Raw genomic sequence first — 15054 nt, 5'->3', positions numbered from 1 at the left:
TTATTTTGGTGACTATTTGCATGACATATATTTTTTTCATCCCTTCACTTTTAACCTATTTGTGTCTTTGAATCTAAGGTCTCCTGTAAACAGCAGATAGTTGGATCATGCTTTTTTATACATTGTGCCAAACTCTGCCTTTTGCCTGGAGCATTTAAGCCATTTACATTTAAAGTAATTACTGATAATGAAGGACTGTCTTCTGTCATTTTGCCATTTTGTCTTTTTAACTCATACACCTTTTTTGACCATTTCTTCTATTAATGCCTATTTCCTATTTATTTGATTTTTTTGTATCATACCATTTTGAGTCCCTTCTCATTTCTTTCTGTATACATTTTGCATATATTTTCTTTGTGGTCACCATGGGGCTTCCATTTACCAATCATGTTAAATAACAATCACATTTGTTTTTTTTTCCCCAATTTAGTTTTATTGAGATATATTCACATACCCTATAATCATCCAGTGTACAATTAATTGTTCACAGTACCATTATATGGTTGTACATTCATCACCACAATTTTTGAACATTTTCGTTAGCCCACCCAAAATAAAAATAAGAATAAAAGTAAAAAAAGAACAACCAAGACATCTCATACTCCATCCCCCCTATTATTCATTTACTTTTTGTCCCCATTTTTCTACTCATCTGGATAAAAGGAGTGTGAGCCACAAGGTTTTCACAATCAAACAGTCCCACCATATAAGCTATATAGTTATACAATCATCTTCAAGAATCAAGGCTAGTGGGTTGTGGTGCAGTTCAACAGTTTCAGGTATTTCCTTCTAGCTATTCCAGTACACTAAAAAGTTAAATGGGATATCTATATAGCACATAAGAATACCCTCCAGAATGACTTCTCGACTCCATTTGAAATCTCAGCCACTGAAACTTAATTTTGTTTCATTTTTCTCCCCCCTTTTAGAAGATTTTCTCAAACCCATGATCCCATGATGCCAGGGCTAAGCTCATCCCCAGGAGTCATGCCCCACATTGGCAGGGAGATTTACACCCCTGGGAGTCATGTCCCACGTAGGGCGGTGGGCAGTGAGTTTACCTGCTGAGTGGGCTTAGAGAGCAAAGCCATATCTGAGCAACAAAAGATCTTCTCTGGGGCAGACTCTTAGGTAAAATTATAAGTAGGCTTAGCCTCTCCTTTGCAGTAACAAGCTTCGTAAGGGCAAGCCCCAAGTTTGAGGGCTTGGCCTACTAAATTGGTAATCCCCAATGCTTGTGAGAATTATCAGTAATTCCCCAGGTAGGGGAAGTTTAATATTTCCACATTTCCCCTCAGTTCCTCAGGGGGGCCCTGCAAATACATTTTTATTCTCTGCCCAAATTACTTTGGGATGTATCAGGATTTCACAATAACCTGTACAAACCTACCAGATCTCACTTTCTATTCAAAGTTCTATATAATTATGGTGTTTGAATAAACTGACCTTACAAATTAAATTTAGTGTGCTCCAGAAAATGTAGATCCTGCACCAAATAAACATCTCTTCCCTTGGTCTCACACAGAAGTTGAAGTTTAAAACACGGTCAATATCATCCTTTGCCCTTTGGCCTGATTTGCCTTAGTCCTAACCAGATCCGCTTCATTCATATCTCTAATTGAAGTCCAAACTCTTTCTCGGCTTTTTAAACAGTTGCTCTATGAGGTAATACTGGCATTCACACTGCCGACACACTTGGTTTGATGCCAACTCTACTTCAATAGCAGGTACATACACTTTTCTTATACTCGTCTCCCCACCATTTTTTTTTTTCGGTACATGTTACCACTGATATCTTTATACATTGTATGTCCCAAACCAAAGATTTATCCTAACTTTTTATGCATTTGCATTTTAGTATCTGTAGGAAGAAGTTGAGTTACACACCAAACAATATATACAGTAATTCTGGTGTTTATTATTACCCAAATGGTTACATTCATCACAGGTCTGTAGTTCTTCATGCTGCTTTGAATGACTGTTTAGGGTCCTTTCCTTTCATATGAAGAGCTCCCTTTAGCATTGCTTGTAGGGCAGGTCTAGAGGTGATGAACTCCCTCAGCTTTTGTTTATCTGGGAATGTCTTAATCTCCCCTCATTTTTGAAAGAGTTTCACTGGATATAAAATTCTTAGCTGGCAGTTGTTTTCCTTCAGCACTTTAAGTATTTCAACCACTGCCTTCTTCCTTCCATGGCTTCTGATGAGACACTGCCACTCAATCTTATTGGGTCTCCCTTCTGTGTGGGGTATTGGTTTTCTCTTACAGGTTTCAGAACCCTCTCTTTGTCCTTGGCATTTGGTAGTTTGACTACCACATGTCTGGGCATGGCTCTCTTAGAGTTTACCCTGTTTGGGGCTCACTGGGCTTCTTGAATGTGTATATTCCTGCCTTTATTTAATGTCAGGACATTTCCTGCCATTAGTTTCTTGAATATTCCCTCTGCCCCTCTCCTGTTCTTCTCCTTCTGTGACTCCCATAATGCACATATTGGTATACTTGATGGTGCCCCACAGGCCTCTCAGCCTCTGTTCAGTTTTTTCAGTCTTTTTTTACCCTCTGCTCCTCAATCTGAATCCTTTCAGTTGTCATGTTTTCAAGCTCACTGTTTCTTTCTTCTGCCAGCTCTAATCTGCTGCGTTGGAGAAAAAAAAAAAAACCAAAACAACTCTCTAGCGAATTTTTCATTCCCATTATTGTGGTCTTCAACTCCAGTAATTCTGTGTAGAACCTTTTAAAAATATCTACCTTGTTACTGAGATACTCATATTGTTCATTTGTCATTTACCTGATATCCTTTGGTTCTTTCTTTGTATTTTCTTTTATCTCCTTGAGCATAATGAGGATCATTTTTTAAGGACTTTGTCAGATATGTCCAAAGTCTGATCTTCTTTATTGATGGTTTCTGGGTTTTTATGTTGTTCCTTTGGATGGACCATCATTTCTTATTTGTTTGTTTTGTAATCTTTTGTTACACACTTTGTATTTTAATATTTTAATGTGTTAACTCTGGGATTTAGACCCTGAGCTCTCTTTTCCTTTAATGTGCATAGAGCTAGTGATAGATCAGAGATTTCCTTGAGTGCCATGAGCTAATAAAAACCAAAACAATGCAAAAAAAAAAAAATTACAAAAAACATCACTTTCACAGTCTTTGTGAATTGTCTGTGCGTTGGCTGCTGCTCCCCTTGAGAGCTGGGTCCTCCTATCTAGAAGATCAGCCTGAAGGGAAAGTGAGGTGTGGGGTCCTCCCTGTGTTTTCTGAGCCTGCGACTTGCCTGGTGCTTGCTCCTGGCTTTAGGAACTCCCCTGTTTGCAGGAATTCAAACGCTTCTGTATCGCTATGAAATAGACCTTCTCTCCCTCCTGGGTGCTTGATTGTACTTCTTAAAGCTGGTAATTCTTTGCCCCAGACTGCTTCAACTTAATTCTTTTTTACACTGTTTTAGCTCTCTGCAAGTTGCTTCTGACTGCAGGGTGAACTGTGGGAGGGTGAGCCAGAGATGCGTTTCCCGGCTCAGTCTCTCAGGCTGCCACCAGACAGATGGCAGCAAACAGGCATCCCGGTGCGCACACAGGGATGACTGTGCCCCGTGGACAAGGCCAGGCACTCGCAGCGGGAGTGCAGGCCGGCTCCTCACCACGCCAGGGACGGAGCGGAGGGGGGGCAGCACAGGCACCAAGAGCTTCTCCTACCTTTTTAGAAGACATGTATTCGTCACTGGGCACCCGTCTCGTTACTGAAAACCCTTAAATGTTTTCTGGAGTTTAGAAGTAGTTGGCTCCGCCAGTTTTTGCTAATCGTTTGCAGATTCTGTCAGGAATGACACCACCAGCCCGGGTGATCAGAAGTTGGGTTACTATGTTCAGTATACACAGACATCCTCTCTCCTCACCTGCAAGGGCTGCCTCCCCCTTCCTCAGGCTGCCCACAGTGTCCCAGTCCACTGGCCTCAGCCATCTCATCCTCCACCAGCCCAGATGTCCTGTCCTGACAGTGCTTTCCAGGGCTGGCCTGGGCCCGTACCCAGTGCAGGCAAATCTGCATCGCACTGCAGGGCCAGAATCTCCCCCCAAAGCGGTCCCAGGACCATCCCTCAGCTCTTTAGACTTTATGTGGCCTGGAAGGCTATTCACAGTGGAAAAATTAAGAAAAGTGAATGAAGAGAGCCAGGCTTGTCTTTCTTGCCAGCTTTCCATTCTCTGGTTTTGCAAATTTAGTGTTTCCTCTGGGTGGAGTGGGTACCACTGGGGGCTGGAGAGGTGGTTTCAGTTACGGCACCATCGGCTTGGACGATGACGACGGGAACTACAGTACTTGCCGTCAGCAGGCACCTTCCCAGCCCCTGCCTCACCCATCCTCTCGAGAGCCCCACAGGCACCACCGCACCCCCACCCCAGACGGGGCACTGAGGCCCGAGAGGCCCAGTGAGGAACGCCTTCTCTCTGCAACTCTTTTTCAATGCTTCTTGTTACGCCAAGGGAAAGGGCTCTGCTTTTAGGCTACGACGTCTAACGGGACTAACCTCCTTGTTGTTTTTAATGAGAAAAGAGCAGGCTAAGTATCACTGGGATCTATTTTTAATTGTATTTATGGCAAATTTCTTTCTTAAATATTTGTATGTATGTTGGAAGCTGGCTGGCAATGAGAAACACGGAGTGGGGGAGGTGGAGTCTGATCAGTGAAGGACACAGCCTGACCCTGGCTTCAGGAAACTTGTCAGAGACTTACCCTCATTGAGTTTCTAGACCATTCCCTTGCTGTCAACACAGCTGATCCTCGTCTCTGGGCTCTTTCTTTTCTCCATTTTACACTGTTATCAGGACAAGTGAACACATAAACCTTTTATATTCTGAATTAAGTTCTGAAAGATTCTCACTGACCTGCTGCCAAGCAACTCCCACTATATACTTACCCGTAACTAAAAATGATAACCTTTCCAAACCCATCTGAGTGAGCATTTCCATGCATGCCCAATTAATCAAATAAGAAATCAGAAAAAAGAAAGCTAAACCCTCAGGGAAAAGTAAAATGTGAGGAGTATGAGCAAAATGATGAGGCAGTGTATCAATTTTGCCAAACATGTATCTTCCATCTCACCTGCTGCACAAAACCGTTTCACACTCTAATGAACAGTGGGCAGCTCCACAGCCCTAACCGCCGTGCCCACTTGCCCAAGCCCAGGGTGGTCCAGCCTGGGTTCTTCAGAACCACCCTCCAGCCAGGCGCCAGCCCCTGAGGCAGGACCCCGCTCCCGCTGTGCTGGGATCTATCCACTGGTGCCCTGGCCTCAGAGGGCACCGACCCACACGCCACGCACTGCACGGAAGAGACCGCGCCAGCAGCAGAGCGACACCTTAGAAAATGACTACGTTCACGCCACGCACATTAAATGTGAGATGCACAAAGGTTCAGAGACGCTCAAACAGGAGGTTTCTCCCTTCAGTTTCGCCAACTTTCATTTACTGAGTAGCAACTGCAAAAGTGAGGGAAGGTAAATGAAGACAAAGCTCCCTCCATCCTTAAGGAACCACCAGTGAGAACACAGAGAACAGTACAGACAACGATCCGAAGCTGGCGGGGAGCTCACCGTGTGCACCACGGGCTGCACAGCCAAGAACAGGGTCTTCCGAGACAAGGCACAGGAGTGTTTCACTTCTGTAACCAAAGTGATTCTTCCCCTTTCAGGTAGGGCTACAATTCCTAAAACATATACAACCAATTTTGAAATCCAAAAAGCATTTTTATTTATTTGCTGTATAATTCCCATTTACTCCTTTTCCTAATTATTTTAAACAGAAAAATTTCTTCAGGTTTTTTCTACTACCCATTATAAGTCACATCTAAAAGCAAACTTCTAGAAAACAACGGGCAAACCAACCTCGAGTGTCTACAGGCACACATCTGGGGGCAAAACCTGCAAAAGGAAAGCAAAAGAAGTTGTGCCTGTGACAGTCAGCCTGTGGTCACTCCCAGTGGGTGGTGACAGGGGGCAGGGGCTCCTGGGCATGCAGCACACTCCATGTCTCAACCTGGACAGCGCTCACTATTCGAGTCGTGTGGTTTTCTTTACCTGTGCTTGTTCTACAATAGAAACACGTTTACAGCAGCACATTTGTAATTTACCATTGCTTCATCTCAACCGGCGTGAGGGTGGAGACGAGAATGAAAACACAACAGACAAATGAAAAACACTTTTTTGGCTCAAGGAATACCAAAACTCTCTCCTGAGATGCGTGATTCATGAGTGTAAACCTTCACAGCAAACACACATCCGTGTATTTTCTTCTACAAAGCAAGCTACCGACACAGCCCAGGCTGACGCAGGGCCAGGACAAGACCCCCTCGTTCCCGAGGCTCACGTGAAGACAACGAGTTCACTGGAGAGGAAGGGACATGATGCCGGACCCTGCCCTGGCACCCAGAAGTCTGCATGGAAGACAAGAGACCGCACCAGCAGCAGAGCGACACCTTAGAAAATGACTGTGTTCACGCCACGCACATTAAACATGAGATGCACAAAGTTCAGAGAAGCTCAAACAGGAGCTTTCTCATTTCAGTTTCCAATTGCCCATTTCATTGCTTTAGTTTTAGGATTATGAAAGCTTAGAGAGCAAGGAACTCGCTAGGAAACTGGTAGTAGCCCAAACGCTACGGGCTGTCCTGTCCGTCAGCCAACTCCCGAGCAGCAGGAGCCGGTCCTTCCGGACAGTCGTGGCCGTGCCCAGCGGTCACAGCCTGGGCGCTTCCTCCAGTCCGTCCGCTGGAAAAAGTGCGAGGAAACTGGACGCACTCAATCTGCTGTATGTACATTATGCCTGGATGGAAACTAACTTTGTTTTGCTCCAGGCATCAATAAATAAATATTTTTCAAAGGCAAGAACAGGCAGACTAGAAGAGAGAGCTGGCGAAGGCCACTGACAACCCTGAATCCATCAGACGCTCTGCAGCCCGGGGGCCCTCCCTGTCGCACATCGCCGCTTCCCCCGCTGGCCTTGTCTACCGCGGCCAGAGAACCTTCAGGAGACTCACCCCATCTTCTTTCCCTTTGAACCAAGTGCTCTGCATTCCTCATTCCTAAACATATTTCTGGTAACTGGAAACAATTTCTACTACTGACATTTAGTGCTACCAACTACCAACTAGGCTCCTACTGCAAATAGTCTCACACACTAAAAAAACGCCCTGTGACCTGTTATTTGTTTTACAGCTGAGAAAAACCTGGCTCAATGTGCTGAGGAAACACCACCCAGAAGTGGCAGCCGTTCTGCCTTCCCGCCACCCAGCAGACCGCTGAGCTGCTTGGCCCAAGCACACTCCACGTGGCACAGGAAACGAAGGTAGCGAAAATTTCTGTCCTACTAAAAAAATCCACCTTCTTTGAAACATTTTTGATTGCCTCTTTTAGGAGGACCCAAAAGCTTCTGCAACAGCCAAACAAATAAAGCAGAAAAACACTTGTCCTTTTCACCACACTAGGCTAGCATGCCTCTTTTTCACAGGGGTGCTGGGAAGGTGCTTTCACCCCTGGGTGCAGGTCTGCAGGAAAAGGAAGACCTGTTTTAGACAAACTCAAGAATATAGTCTAAGTACAGGTTACCAGCCGAAAGAGATCCCTTTAGAAGTAACCAATATTTGCAAACCTTTCAATCCGTCTTCTACCCCCTAGGTTTTCTGTTAAATTGCCTGATCACTAAATGGATGTCAACAGTTATTATTTTTAGTGTGTGTTTTAGACCCTCTTATGACCAGGTATTCTGACTGCATGTAAAACAAAATTCTATCAACTAAAAAAGTTTTAAGAAATGGATTTTAGAGGCAATCTGGATGAATGACTGGGTTTCAACACGTTATTTTTTTACTAATGCCACTCAGTTTAACATCAGTATCTTCTCACAAAAAAGCAGAAAGATCTTTTGTGCTGCTTTGATGTACACTTGAGAAAGAAGGTGCAAAACCAACTATAAGGTGAATGACTTGTCAACAGGGAGGAATGGAAATATGTGTGCTTATATTAAACAAAACAGTGGGGGGAAAACCTGAAACTGTGTGGGAGTGACGGGGACGGGCAGAGAAGACGAGGATGGGAACCGGAGCACTTCCCATGGGTCCTGTTTACTAGTTTAGACTTGGGAAGCTTGTAGATGTTTTTTTTAAAGCAAATGTCTTGGAAAGCATTAAATAAATGTTTTATAAAAGCAATCCCTAAAGTGCAAAACTGTTGGGGACGATTAAGGTAGCACGTATAAAATCCACCCTCGGCGATGCCGGAGATATGCAACATGGCCGCTGGGGCTGATGCAATAGCGGCTTAAGTTGCCCTCAGCCTTCTACGGAAGTGATAGCCGTTCGCGCCTAAGATTCGCGCCTGGAGTGCTAGCTTTACTACCTGCCTTCTACCCCAGCAACAGTAGCCACCAATCCTGTGCTAGCCTTACATCTGCCATCCGCCCCTAGCAACAGCAGCAGCCAATCCTAGGACCGCCACCCGCCCTGGCTAGCCACTCCCCCTCTCTCCTAGAGTATATATGCTCTGCACCTTTCAATAAAGATTTGCAGCTTGATCAGACTTTAGTGTCCCTCAAATTAATTTTCAAGGCCCTATGCCTCGATTTCAATGGAAGGTTTTACCACAAGGCATGGCCAACAGTCCAACTTTATGTCAAAAATTTGTTGCTGACGCCGTTAACCCTGTCAGACAACTATGGCCACAAATTTACATTCTCCATTATATGGATGATATTCTGTTAGCAGGCCAGGACATATCTAAACTGCATTCTTGCTTTCAGAACCTTCTTAAACATCTAACAGCAAAAGGTCTTCAAATAGCCCCTAATAAGATACAAACTTCAGATCCCTTTTCCTATCTAGGATTCGAACTTTGGCACCAGCAAGTTTTAACACCCCGCATTCAACTGCGAATCTCCCATCTCTTAACATTAAATGACTTCCAAAAACTTTTAGGAGATATTCAATGGCTTCGCCCCTATCTAAAGCTACCCACTGAAACTCTTGTGCCGCTCAATAATATTCTAAAAGGAGACGCAAACCCCTCCTCTCCCAGAAACCTAACTCCAGAAGCAAGGCAGGCGCTCACCATCATCAATCAGGCTATCCAAAATCAAATTTGCTATCAAATAAGCTACCACCAGCCTTTAGTCTTTATAGTTCTTGCCACAACCCACACACCTTCAGGTGTATTCTGGCAATCCAATTTAAAATCACCAAACGGGCGAGGTCACCCATTGCTCTGGGTTCACCTCCCTGCTACTCCAACAAAGGAGCTCTCACCGTATATCTCTCTTATAGCTGCCCTCATAACTAAAGGCCGACAAACTAGTCGCCAGTTGTTTGGAAAAGACCCTGATTCCCTTATCGTCCCGTACACCCAAGATCAAATCCATTGGCTTTTCCAAACCGACGACGAATGGGCTATCGCATGCTCTTCGTTTCTGGGTGATATTAATAACCATTACCCCAGCGATCCGTTAATCCAATTCACTAAAATCCATCAATTCACCTTCCCAAAGGTCACCAAAACAAAACCAATAAACTCTGCTGTTTTGGTCTTTACTGACGGTTCAGCAAATGGGACCGCAGCATATGTCATCCAAGGCCAGGCATTTTCCATGCACTCTCCCTATACCTCCGCTCAACTCGTCGAGCTCTATGCAGTCCTGCAGGTCTTTTCCCATCTCCAAGACCGACCTTTTAATTTGTATACTGATAGCGCGTATATAGCTCAGTCTGTACCGCTACTAGAAACAACTCCATTTATCAAACCATCCACTAATGCAGTCCCCTTATTCTCAAGGTTACAAAAACTAATTCTTAAACGACAGCGTCCCTTTTTTATAGGACACCTCCGTGCCCACCAAAACCTGCCAGGCCCTTTAACGGAAGGCAACGCAATGGCAGATGTTGCCACCCAATTAATATGTCCTAATTTTTCTAATTCTCTAACTTTAGCTTCTCAAGCCCATGCTCAACACCACCTAAATGCAAATACCCTTCGCTTAAAATTCAATATTACAAGGGAACAAGCAAGGGAAATTGTTAAAACCTGCAAAAATTGTGTGATCCAACTGCCAGTCCCTCATTTGGGAGTCAATCCAAAAGGACTCATCCCAAATGAAATCTGGCAAATGGACGTCACCCATTTTGCCGGTTTTGGGCAACTTAAATATATTCATGTTTGTATTGACACATATAGTGGATTTATTCAAGCTAGTTTGCAAACAGGAGAAGCTTCGAAGCATGTTATTTCTCATTTACTACATTGCTTCGCTATTTTAGGCCAACCTAAAATCATTAAAACAGACAATGGGCCTGGATATACTGGAAAAAATTTTCAAACCTTCTGTCAACAATTACAAATTAAGCATACTACGGGAATACCATATAACCCCCAGGGGCAAGGAATAGTAGAATGAGCACATCGCACCTTAAAAAATGCCCTGTGCCGCTTAGTCGAAAGCACTCTCAACCTCACAAAACAACGACCTCAAGACCTTTTACATCATGCTCTTATTGTTCTTAACTTCCTAACTCTGGATGATGAAGGACAATCTGCAGCTGACAGACATTGGCATCCCAAAGCACAGATGCAGCAAGCCACTGTTATGTGGCGTGACCCCTTAACGTCAGAATGGAATGGGCCTGACCCCGTTATCATTTGGGGACGAGGCTCTGCCTGCATATATGACCAACAAAAGGAAGGTCCTCGCTGGCTTCCAGAAAGGCTAATAAGACATGTTAATCCTCCACTGCCGAAACAAACCCCTGAGACACTCCACTCCCCTCCTCTTAATGATAACCTTTCCAGGGTAGAAGCCTCTCCCTGAGAAAAATATCTTTCTTCTCTCTTTCAGTGCGTCAATAATTCCTGCTATAACCCATCCGGAGACGACCAGCCCGCACACAACCGGAAGTGGAAAGAAGTCCTGCTTACAGGTTTATTCCATCACTAATCACATGAATTACCACTTGAATTACTATTGGCTTTTACTAATTGGTCTTTTGGCCTTGCTGTTTGCAGCCGGATTAGCAACCGTTGCCCCAAAAGATTGGAACCCGTTAGAAGGAATCCTGCTTCCTATAACATATTTGTGCGTTGTAGGGTGTATCATTCTTCTAGCTTGCTTTCCTTAACGGAAAAAAAAAAAACCTATAGCCCCTATTAGTATGGCGTTGTTAAGCCTATTGCCATTTAAAGTTGCCACCTTACATTTTCTCTTGCAAAGTATGCTTAGTGAGCCAAGTATCACTATCTTTGATCCCAATCCCCACCAACCTTGGAAATGGACCCTAGCACGATGGGAAGATTCCAAAATTGTGCAAACCCACGTTACCGCAGGACGCCCTTCCTTCGTTGTTTACGCCTGTGACCTAATCCTGTACCCGGAGGGCACACCTTGCCTTAACCAAGCCCAATATTACATGTGCCCGTCCTCAAACCCCGGGAAATCGTACTGCAATGCTCCCAACCAATACTACTGTGCATACTGGGGGTGTGAAACATCAGCCACTACTTGGAAACCTCCCGCCCCTGATCATTACCTAACTTTAAAATGGGCCCCTCTTGGCTGCAAGCCCCGTGACCATTCCATCAATCCTTATTACGATAAGTATAATTGTCAAAAACTAAATCTCACCGTACAGCTCCCTACTGATCCTTCTTGGCTAATCGGTTGAACCTGGGGCTTCAGAATCTATTTGGAAGGAGTCGACCCAGGGAGTCTTATCATGATAAAAAAGGAAGCAGTACAGTAAAAACCATCCGCCATTGGGCCAAATGTGGTGCTCGCGCCCCCGCCCCCAACTACCCCTCCTCGCAAATCCGCTACCTCTCGCACGCCTAGCAAAAGTCATCCCGCTACTTCTCCTACTAACATCCCAACATTGTCACCCTCAAGCTCTTCCATAGCGCTTAAGCCAATCTATAACTCACTTTGGTCAGTGCTCCAAGCCACCTTTCTCTCTCTAAACTCCTCCCAGCCTAACCTTACTCGCAGTTGTTGGCTATGTTTCTCTGTCAAGCCCCCTTATTATGACGCTGTAGCCCTTAATACCTCATTTAATATTTCTAACGAAGACAATCCTCCCCAATGTCCTTGGAATGCAAACAAAAAAATCGGTCTCACCATGCAATCCGTTCTTCACTCCGGACATTGTATTGGTAACATTTCTGCCTCCTTAAAAAAGGTCTGTGCACAGTCGTCCTTTCCATCGCAAGGTAAATTCTATATTCCCCCAATAGGGGCAAAATGGCTGTGCTCTTCCACGGGGCTTACTCCTTGCGTATCAGCAAAAGCCCTCACTGAAACAGGGGAAATGTGCCTCTTAGTAACTGTGCTACCCCATGTCCTCTTCCATAAAGAAGAAGACCTTTATCAATACTGGGACGCACAGCCTCCAGCCATGCTAAGAAAAAAAAGAGAACTTGTTACGGCTGTTACTATTGCTTCTCCTTTAGGTATTGTTGGCATAGGCACCGGAGCCGCCTCTATCATTCTCCAACACCAAGGCTTCTCCCACCTAAGAGCTGCTATAGACGAAGATTTAGCCCGCATTGAAACCTCCATCACCCATCTTGAAAAATCCCTTACGTCCCTATCGGAGGTTGTTCTCCAGAACAGGAGAGGCTTAGATCTGCTTTTCCTTAAGCAAGGAGGGCTTTGTGCTGCGCTGGGCGAGGAATGTTGCTTTTACGCTGACCATTCTGGCATAGTTAAGGATTCCATGACCAAACTTAGGGAAGGAATTGAAAACCACAAAGGTGAGCGAGAAACCCAAGGGGGTATCTCCTGGGGGCTTAATGGAATCCTCCCTAACCTCCTTCCTATACTAGGCCCCTTAATAACCATAATCCTTATAATATCTTTTGCTCCTTGGGCCATAAAAAGAATAATACAGCTAGTTAAGGACCAAATTGACTCTGCCCTAAGCAAGCCTATTCAAGTGCATTATCACCGGCTTCACCTCGCTGACCAGGGTTTGGATCCAGATCATCTGCCTGCTACCCACCCTTACGGGTAAGAAACCCCCTCCTACGGGAGCAGCATATAACTCGAAAGTATGCTTCTAGCGTATGCTATGATTGGTACCGCTGGGTGCGAGGCAAAGCACTGCAAAGGAGGGCCAAAGCAACTAAAGGCCATTTTCGAGCTCCTTGAGAAATATGCCTCATTTGCATAGGGGTTTTGCTCTGCCAAAAACTCCCCTCCCCAGAAAAACAGAGCCACAAACAACTTGGGGAATGAGGCCTCTATTTCCCCCAGCAGGTTAATGCCAAAAGAGTGCTCGATCAGCATTCTTCCTCCATCCTTTTGAAAAACAAAGGGAGGAGATGTTGGGGACGATTAAGGTAGCACGTATAAAATCCACCCTCAGCAATGCTGGAAATATGCAACATGGCCGCTAGGGCTGATGCAATAACGGCTTAAGTTGCCCTCAGCCTTCTACGGAAGTGATAGCCGTTCGCGCCTAAGATTCGCGCCTGGAGTGCTAGCTTTACTACCTGCCTTCTACCCCAGCAACAGTAGCCACCAATCCTGTGCTAGCCTTACATCTGCCATCCGCCCTAGCAACAGCAGCAGCCAATCCTAGACCGCCACCCGCCCTTGCTAGCCACTCCCCCTCTCTCCTAGAGTATATATGCTCTGCCCCTTCAATAAAGATTTGCAGCTTGATCAGAATCTTTGTCTTGCTGTAGTTCTTCGCGTCTCTTGTCCCATACCATTCCTCCCTCACAGGACTCGGAGCCTCCGTTGAACGTCCCGCAGGCTGGGACACAAAACAAAATGAAACAAATGATCCTAACTGCACATAAAGACGGGAGGCTGAACTTGAAGCGACTTTAAAACCCAGTAATTTCACTGTGCATCCCTAGTGAAATAACTCCTAAGGATGAAAAGGACTACAAAGAAATCCGGAATATGGCACATTTTACAGGATAAATGACCGGGTTTCTACAATAAATGGCAAAAAGGGGGAGGGAGGTGAGGGAACGGGAACTGTTGAAAGATGTCACCTACCAAATGCAGTGTGTGGCCCTTATCCAAATCCTGCATCAAACATTTCCGAGACGATGATGGAAATCCGAATACAAACAGGATACTAGATGACATTAAGAGTTGTTGTTAACTTTCCAAGTATTTTAATGGTATCGTGGTATTAAGGTGGAAAAAGTCCCTATCACCTAAAAATACAAACTGAAGTAAGTATTCAGGGATGAAATGCAGTAATGGCTAGGATTCACTTTAAAATAATCCAGCGAGGGGGTGGTGGGGGTGCAGATAAAACAAGAAGCCCACATGCTGATCACCGAAGCTGGGGCCCTGGGCGCTGGACAGACTCTTTTCTCTATTTGTGTGAACGTTTGAAATTTCCCATAATGACAAGTTCAAAACAAAACAGATGTAGCAACATGTCTTGACTCCCATAAGGACCCAAGGAGCTCGTGGACGCGCCCCTGGCTCCGAGCCGGGATGTGTGTCCGAGCTCCGGCTCCGTGCCCGCTGGCCCGACCCCTTCTGAACGCACGAAACCACAGCCCAGAGAAAGGGCACCGCTCGGCCAAGGCCAGGCCACAAAGTGCAACGCAAAATCTGTGACATTAAAAACCACAAAACCTTTGATTTTAAAGATTGTATGCATTATAAATTCATGGACTCTTGCCATTGTCTCCATTCGACTGCAGTCTTGAATTTCTCTGTTCTGGAAGTTTCACTTGCTCCTTTATGGCTGTGTTTGCTGAGACTTTCAATGCTCCCACCTGCTCCAGGAGCTCTCGGGACATGTCTGTAACAGCTGCTTTAAAGCCCGCACTAGCTTTTCACTGTGGACTTAAACTGCCACCAACATGACAGCTTCAAACAACAGCCCTGTACCGTCCCCCGGTGTCTGTGGCCCACGCCACGGCACCAGCTGGCCGGGGGGAGGAGGCCAGCTCCCTGCTGCCATCGGGGTGAGCAGGGGTGGTCCTCCCCTCCTCGAGGACATGCGCCTCCCCCGGCGCGGCTCCCCCCATCAGAGCCTCCTCACCTGCAGGCG

The 15054-nt window shown here is 45.4% G+C and overlaps 1 protein-coding gene across 1 annotated transcript in view; it reads right to left on the bottom strand.

Annotated features, from left to right (window-relative positions):
* LOC119543879 (FERM, ARHGEF and pleckstrin domain-containing protein 2-like) overlaps window positions 1-6116 on the bottom strand; it is a 71009-nt gene extending 64893 nt beyond the window's left edge. Inside the window, 2 exon segments of the mRNA XM_037848699.1 lie at window positions 5591-5703; window positions 5882-6116. The gene's annotated coding sequence lies outside the window, so the exon portion shown is untranslated.
* Window positions 6117-15054: the final 8938 nt, after the last annotated feature.

The sequence above is a fragment of the Choloepus didactylus genome, chromosome 9 (genome assembly GCF_015220235.1).
Source record: "Choloepus didactylus isolate mChoDid1 chromosome 9, mChoDid1.pri, whole genome shotgun sequence".
NCBI classification, from domain to species: Eukaryota; Metazoa; Chordata; class Mammalia; order Pilosa; family Megalonychidae; genus Choloepus; species Choloepus didactylus.
Note: the sequence above shows the minus strand (reverse complement) of the source record. Positions and strands in the feature narration are given on the sequence as shown.